At 48.6% G+C, this 8,367-nt stretch overlaps 1 long non-coding RNA gene across 1 annotated transcript; it reads right to left on the bottom strand.

Moving 5' to 3' along the window:
- Positions 1-3,906: 3,906 nt before the first annotated feature.
- LOC113896526 lies at positions 3,907-8,130 on the bottom strand. The gene is made up of 2 exons (XR_003512036.1): positions 7,516-8,130; positions 3,907-4,072 (listed from the first exon to the last, which is right to left on the bottom strand). It is a non-coding gene; the product is annotated as an uncharacterized LOC113896526 (long non-coding RNA).
- Positions 8,131-8,367: the final 237 nt, after the last annotated feature.

Here is an 8,367-nt window from a genome sequence, read left to right as displayed (position 1 = left end):
ATCTCACACGCTAGTAAAGTAATGCTCAAAATTCTCCAAGCCAGGCTTCAGCAATATGTGAACCGTGAACTTCCTGATGTTCAAGCTGGTTTTAGAAAAGGCAGAGGAACCAGAGATCAAATTGCCAACATCTGCTGGATCATGGAAAAAGCAAGAGAGTTCCAGAAAAACATCCATTTCTGCTTTATTGACGATGCCAAAGCCTTTGACTGTGTGGATCACAGTAAACTGTGGAAAATTCTGAAAAAGATGGGAATACCAGACCACCTGACCTGCCTCTTGAGAAACCTGTATGCAGGTCAGGAAGCAACAGTTAGAACTGGACATGGAACAACAGACTGGTTCCAAATAGGAAAAAGAGTATGTCAAGGTTGTATATTGTCACCCTGCTTATTTAACTTCTATGCAGAGTACATCATGAGAAATGCTGGGCTGGAAGAAGCACAAGCTGGAATCAAGATTGCTGGGAGAAATATCAATAACCTCAGATATGTAGATGACACCACCCTTATGACAGAAAGTGAAGAACTAAAAAGCCTCTTGATAAAAGTGAAAGAGGAGAGTGAAAAAGTTGGCTTAAAGCTCAACATTCAGAAAATGAAGATCATGGCATCGGGTCCATCACTTCATGGGAAATAGATGGGGAAACAGTGGAAACAGTGTCAGACTTTATTTTGGGGGGCTCCAAAATCACTGCAGATGGTGACTGCAGCCATGAAATTAAAAGACGCTTACTTCTTGGAAGGAAAATTATGACCAACCTAGATAGCGTATTGAAGAGCAGTGACATTACTTTGCCAACAAAGGTCCATCTAGTCAAAGCTATGGTTTTTCCAGTGATCATGTATGGATGTGAGAGTTGGACTATCAAGAAAGCTGAGCGCCAAAGAATTGATGCTTTTGAACTGTGGTGTTGGAGAAGACTCTTGAGAGTCCCTTGGACTGCAAGGAGATCCAACCAGTCCATTCTGAAGGAGATCAGTCCTCGGTGTTCATTGGAAGGACTAATGTTAAAGCTGAAACTCCAATACTTTGGCCACCTTATGCAGTTGACTCATTGGAAAAGACTCTGATGCTGGGAGGGATTGGGGGCAGGAGGAGAAGGGGATGACAGAGGATGAGATGGCTGGATGGCATCACTGACTCGATGGACGTGAGTTTGAGTGAACTCTGGGAGTTGGTGATGGACAGGGAGGCCTGGCATGCTATGATTCATGGGGTCGCAAAGAGTTGGACACGACTGAGCGACTGAACTGAACTGAAGAGCTAAAGCCGGCTTCCCAGGTGGCACTAGTGGTAAAGAGTCCAACTGCCAGTTCAGGAGATGCAGGAGACATGGGTTTGATCCCTGGGTTGGGCAGATCCACTGGAAAAGGAAATGACAACCCACTCCAGTATTCTTGCCTGGGGAAATCCTATGGACAGAGGAGCCTAGTGGGCTACAGTCCATGGGGCCTCAAAGAGTTGGACATGACTGAGCACACAAGAGCACACACACAGGACCTAAAGGAATTTTGAAAATTATCTCTTGCCAATACTTGGCCTTCAAGAACACTGTCTTGCTGGAGACATAACCTGTATTAGCTGTCAGAAGCCAAAACCTGGTCCTTCCTGCTACTTCTCCATGTCCTGCCTCCTCAGGAATCCAGAAAGGCAACTGTCTCTACTCACCATTTCCCAACTCAGCTGGGACATTTAGAGGACCCCACCTGTCCATGGAGGTGACCCTGAAGGTCACTCAGGCTGTCTTCTCAATCCTTCAGCCCAGAAGAGTCTCTCTCTCTCTTTCAGTGAAAGGAAAACAAATCAAAATGGAAAAAAAGAAAAACTAGATCAATATATTATTTCAAAGTCCATTCTGCCCTACTCCTGGACTTATGCTCCTAACTTAGAGGCCAAGAATTTGGTCACGTTGTTGTGGCTGTTGTTTAGTCAGTAAGTCATGTTCAACTCTTTTGTGACCCCATTGATTGTAGCCTGCCATGTTTCTCTGTCCATGGGGATTCTCCAGGCAAGAATACAGGAGCAGGTTGCCATTTCCTTCTCCAGAGGATCTTCCCAACCCAGAGATCAAGCCTGTGTCTCTTGCTTGGCAGGCCGATTCTTTGCCACTGAGTCACCCAGGAAGCCCTTTGACCATGTTCTTGGTCCTAATATGCCCCATCTGTCCCAGCCTATGCAGCTCCCAGCCATAAAGGGGCTGCCTGAGTTTCCATAATAGTTCATCACAAACTAGGAAGCTTAAAACAACAGAATGTTATCCTCTCCCAGTTCTAGAAGCCAGAAGCCCCAAATCAAGGTGTCAGCAGGGCGGTCCTCCCCGAAGGCTCTGAGGGCTGTAGAGGAGAATCCATTCAGCCTCTTTCAGCCTCTGCTGGCTCCTGGCATCCCTTGGCTTCCCTTGGCTTTTAGGTGCATCATCCCAACCGCTCTGTCTTCATATGGTTTTCTCTTCTGTGTGTCTCTTCTCTTCCTGTGAGGACAACAGCCATTCGATTTAGGGTTCGCTCCCATCTAGTATCAGTTCAGTTCAGTTGCTCAGTCGTGTCTGACTCTTTGCAACCCCATGAAGCGCAGCACATCAGACCTCCCTACCCATCACCAACTCCCAGAGTTTACCCAAACTCATGTCCATTGAGTCAGTGATGCCATCCAACCATCTCATCCTCTGTCGTCCCCTTCTCCTCCCACCCTCAATGTTTCCCAGCATCAGGGTCTTTTCAAGTGAGTCAGCTCTTCTCATCAGGTGGCCAAAGTATTGGAATTTCAGCTTCAACATCAGTCCTTCCAATGAACACCCAGGACTGATCTCCTTTAGGACCAATCTAGTCTTTACCAGTCTAGTCTTAGCAATCTAGTATGACCTTCACTAATTAAATCTACAAAGACGGTTTCCCAATAAGGTCATGTCTGAGGTTCTTAGGGCTTCCCTGATGGCTCAGTTGGTAAAAAATTTTGCAAGAGACCACATGCAATGCAGGAGACCAGGGTTCCATCCTTGGGTCGGGAAGATCCCCTGGAGAAGGAAATGGCAACCCACTCCAGTATTGCTGCCTGGGAAACCCCAAGGACAGAGCAGCCTGGCGGGCTACAGCCCACGGGGTCACAAAAGAGTTGGACACGACTGAGTGGCTAAACCATCACTACCTGAGGTTCCCAGTAGATGTGAGTTTGGGGCTGCTAGGTTAGTGTTTCCTAATATTGTTCTTTTTTAAAATAATTGTGTATTTAGCTGTGTCAGGTCGTTAGCTGAGGCAGGCAGGATCTTTCACTGTGGTGTGCAGGCTTCTCTCTAGTTGTGGTGCGTGGGCTCAGCAGTTGTGGGCTTGCTTCTCAAATTGCAGTGCTCAGACTTAGTTGCCCCCAAACATATGGGATCTTAGCTCCCCAACCAGGAATTGAACCTGTGTCCCCTGCATTGCAAGGCAGATTCCCAACCACTGGACCACCAGGTAAGTCCCCCTAATATCGTTCTGACTCCTGTGATAAAGGAGTTCCAAGCCCAGCACGAGAGCCTGGGAAGAGAGTGGTGCCTTCTCCTCCTCACTTGTCCTCCCAAACATGCCATATTTACTTGAACCCAATATATGTTTTCATAACAGCCTGACACGTCCCTTCAGAAGTCAGAGCTCCTGTAAATACTGGCCTTTCGCACTTGCTCTGGGTTCACCTTCCCCTCCTTCTGAAACAGCCCTCCTCCTCCCCCTGGTCTTTTATAACCATTTGCTTATTTGTTTATATCCCTTCTCTTTCCAAAAAGGATTTCAGGCAGATGGTTTTTATTACTGGGCTAAATGAACACAGCAAGATCTTGTAGCAAACACAGTCTCCTCTGCAAAAATAAATTTCCATGAAACCAACATGAAAAATCCCCCAAGCGCTTGGAAAAAAAAAAAAAAAAACGTGTTAAGTTGACCTTGGGCTCCCTTTCTTTATTTTCCTGGTCTCGCTGTAACAGTACCTTCTCCGCTGCTCTGCCTTCGCAAGCTTCGAGTGCACGGTCCTGGGTTCTGGTGATCCTCTTTACACGAGAGGCCTCCGGCTGCGAAGGGAGATTCTGGATCATGGAACACTGTGGAGAGCAGGGGAAGTGATTTGTTTCAGAGCATAAGCCTTAGAGAGGAGACCGTGAAGGGGGACCCTGGTTCACAGACCAGAATGTGCCCTGGGGTCCCCACATGGCCCTGTCAATTTGCTGGAGTCAAGGCTCGGGGAAGCCACTGCCCAGTGTTTGGGACTGAACGTGGTGAAGGGCATTCAGCATTCAGCCTCCTCATTTCACCTGATGGAAGGAAGCTCTTTCTCTGGTTCAAAGTTGTTCTCCTTTTTACCTTATTTTTGATATTTTAAGTATTTATTTTTGGCTGTGCTGGGTGTTCGTTGCTGCACAGGCTTTTCCCTAGTTGCGGTGAGGGGGGCTACTCTTCCTTGCAGTGAGCAGGCTTCTCGTTGCAGTGGCCTCTCTCGTGGTGGGGCATGGGCTCTAGGGCGTGCAGACATGCGAGCTCCAATAGTTGTGATTCAAGGCTCAGTAGTCGTGGCTCTCAGGTTCAAGAGCACAGGCTCAGTAGTTGTGGTGCATGGGCTTAGTTGCTTGGAGGCATGTGGGATCTTTCCAGACCAGGGATTGAACCCGTGTCTCCCACATTGGCAGGCGGATTTGTTTTTTAAGCCCTGAACCACCAGGGAAGTCCTCCTTTTTACCTTATTTACAGAGGGTTGGAAATATTCAGCTTTGCTGCTGCCAAAATTGGCTTTAAGAAAAAGTGTGGGTCTCTGTGTTTGTGTGAATGTGCGTGCTGCTGTGCTCAGTTATGCCTGACTCTTTGCGACCCCATGGACTATAGCCCACAAGGCTCCTCTGTCCATGGGGATTCTCCAGGCAAGAATACTGCAGTCGGTTGCCATGCCCTTCTCCAGGGGATCTTCCCAACCCAGGGATTGAACCCAGGGCTCCCGCATTGCAGGTGGATTCTTTACCATCTGAGCCACCAGGGAAGCCCTTGAAGCCCACTGTGTGTCCATGGGTCCATTGTGTGTGCACAGGTGTGCATGTGTATAAACAAGAGAGGATGGGGCAGGAAGCAGAGGTGGAGGGCAGTGTGAACAAGCATCTTCCCAGATGATCAGAGTCAATATTCAGGTTCCTCTCCCTTTTGAAAAGGCCCTGTTAGTATCTAAACACATCTCAGGAGCCTCTGACTCTCATCCATGTGCTGCCTGGGTAAATTCATGGCAACTGAGGTATTTTTGAAGGTGTTTCAAGCAAGACCCTGTCCAAGTCATCCTGGTCCGTTAGCTGTAATGGATGTAAGTTAGCCTCCAGGGTGGAGGAAAGACCTTTCACAAAACTGTGCTGAGACCCACGCTTGTTCACTCAGTGAATCTCAGCCGTGGGCTTGGGGCTTGCTTCCAGAGCACCACCTAGAACCCAGCTGCTCATAACCACTGGCTTTTCTAATAGCCAGAAGGAGGGTTGGCAACACTGGGCTGGCAGCTTGAGCAGGAGAGAACTCCAGGCTTAGATCAGGAGCTCGGCTCTTTCTCTGGTTGTCTGTGAGGGCGGGACCAGATGCCTGGCGATGATAGCAGCTGCCTCTTAGAGGTGTCTGCGTGATTCAGTAACAGTCTGTGCGAGAGCACTTAGTAAATTACAAGGCACGAAGCACCCCGAGGTGAGACACCTGGCGTCACGGGATTGTCTGAGGCAAGGGGTAGCAATTAGGAGGAGTCCAGGGAGGCCGGGTCGGCAGGTGGATGACCTGGCAGCCTTCTCTAGCCCCACCTGATGCTACCCGCCCGCAGAGGCCTGCAGTTGGCTTCACGGCTGCACACCTCCTCCTCCGGCAATGCCAGGCCTGCCCACTCAGGCAGAGTGGTATAACCACGATGAGCCCATGAGAAAGGAAGCATTTGCTGCAGAAAATGCTCATGACCTTAAATCCCCTGAGAAGGAGTGGTTCTTCCTGCCAGGTGGCCAGGATCTGGATTTGGCATTAGTTTGTCAGAAGTAGCTAGAAGAGGGATGCTTCTGAATCCAACTTGACTCTCACTACTTTGGTGGTGGTTTAGTTGCTAAGTCGTGTCCAACTCTGGCAACCCTATGGACTGTAGCCCACCAGGTTCCTCTGTCCATGGAATTCTCCAGGCAAGATTACTAGAGTGCGTTGCCATTTCCTTCTCCAGGGGATCTTCCCAACCCAGGGATCAAACCCAGGTCTCCTGCATTGCAGGTAGATTCTTTACTGTGCTACTCAGACCTTATAAGTTAGCTGAATCATATAACAGTGACCTGTTGTGACTGGATTATTTCACTTAGCATAATGTCTTCAAGGTTCATCCACGCGGTAGCATATATCAGAATTTCATTCCTTTTTAAGGCTAAGAAATATTCCATCATTTGGCTAGTCCACTCTTTGCTTATCCATTTACCCGCCTATGAGCATCCGGGTTATTGTGAATAGCCACCTCTTGGCTATTGTGAATAGTGAGCACTGCTGTTGTTGTTCAGTTGCTAGGTTGTGTGCAACTCTTTGCACTCATAGACTGCAGCATGACAGGATTCATTGTCCTTCACTGTCTCCCAGAGCTTGCTCAAATTCATATCCACTGAGTCCATGATGCTATCTAACCATCTCATCATCTGTCATCTCCTTTTCCTCCTGCCCTCAATCTTTCCGAGCATCAGTCTATTCCAATGAGTCAGCTCTTCTCATCAGGTGGCCAAAGTATTGGAGCTTCAGCATCAGTCCTTCCAATGAATATTCAGGGTTGATTTCCTTTAGGATTGACTGGTTTGATCTCCTTGCTGTCTAAGGGACTCTCAAGAGTCTTCTCCAGCACAATTCAAAAGCATCAATTCTTTGGCACTCAGCCTTCTTTATTGTCCAGCTCTCACTTCTGTATAGGACTACCAGGAAAACCATAGATTTGATTACACAGACTTTTGTGCAGATTCCTGCTGAGAACCCACGTTCCATTCTTTTGACCTCTTTATAGTTTAAGACATAAGTTTTTGGTTGTCACTTATCAGATAATCCCTGGCTTCTCAGCTGGAAAGTTACTGGTATCTATCTCATCCAAAAGGTTAAATCTTCCTGTGTCCAGAGTACACAAGAGCAATTAGCAAACACTGGATTGTGTCGAAATGTCTGTTGCTGACACTGTGGTCGACTCAGGTATGCAGCTGGGCTGGTCCCGGCTTTCTCACCCCACCTAAGCCAAAGGCAGGTGGGAAAGGAGTCTCTTCCCCCAAGATGGGCCTGCCGTGGATAACAACATCATCAGTGCTGGGATCCCAAAGGTCCCAGCCCCCAAACCAGCACTTGGCCTGTGGGTGCCCACCACAGCCCTCTCCACAAAGGGATGACAGAACCTCTCCTTCAGTGATCCCTGTGCTGGACAAGGTGCCATCCATCATCCCATTCAACCGCATCCTCACCAACCGTGAGGTCAGGTTCTTTCAACCAAAGATGGGGACTCCCTTTCCAAGACTGACCTGTGCTCTCCAGTTACCTGTAAGCAGAGAAGAATCCCCCTGTCCTTCACCGTGTGACCCCTTAGAAGGCCTCAGAAGAGGGAGCTGCCTTGAGCTTTGCTTTCTGGGCCTCACTGGACACAGCCTCTGCAACCCCAGATAGAGGTCAGGAACAGTCCAAGGCCCAGCCAGGCAGTTCCTCCGCAAACAGGTTGATGGTTTGAAAGAAAGTGACAGCTCTGTGCCCGCGGTCTATGAGACGCAAAGCTGGCCAGGAACTGAGCTCCGCCCACAGGCCACCTGAACCCAGCAGGGATGGGGGCAGAGCTGAGTCAAAAACAAATCCACCTGTCAGTGCAGATGGCTCGGTGATGCTGAGCTGAACAGGGGTTCGAGGAGAGCTTGCCGCTTCCAGCTAACTTTGGACATGTCACACACACCCTTGTCCCTTGGTATCTGCAGGTAGCTGCGCCAGCCTCCCCTGAGCCAAAATGGAGGATGCTCAAGTCCTTTGTATAAAATGGCATAGTATTTGCATATATAACCTATGCACATCCTCCCATACACGTTAAAGCATCTCAAGTTCCTTATAATACCAAGTATAATATAAATAGCTGACAGTTGAGTCAGCTCAGTTCAGTTGCTCAGTCGTGTCTGACTCTTTGCGACCCCACAGACTGCAGCATGCCAGGCTTCCCTGTCCATCACCAACTCCTGGAGTTTGCTCAAACTCATGTCCATTGAGTTGGTGAGGCCATCCAACCATTTCATCCTCTGTCATCCCCTTCTCCTCCTGCCTTCAATCTTTCCCAGCATCAGGGTCTTTTTCAATGAGTCAGTTCTTTGCATCAGGTGGCCAAAGTATTGGAGTTTCAGCTTCAGCTCCAGTC

The sequence above is a fragment of the Bos indicus x Bos taurus genome, chromosome 1 (genome assembly GCF_003369695.1).
Source record: "Bos indicus x Bos taurus breed Angus x Brahman F1 hybrid chromosome 1, Bos_hybrid_MaternalHap_v2.0, whole genome shotgun sequence".
In the NCBI taxonomy this organism is placed as follows: domain Eukaryota; kingdom Metazoa; phylum Chordata; class Mammalia; order Artiodactyla; family Bovidae; genus Bos; species Bos indicus x Bos taurus.
This window is presented reverse-complemented; position numbering and strand designations above follow the sequence as displayed.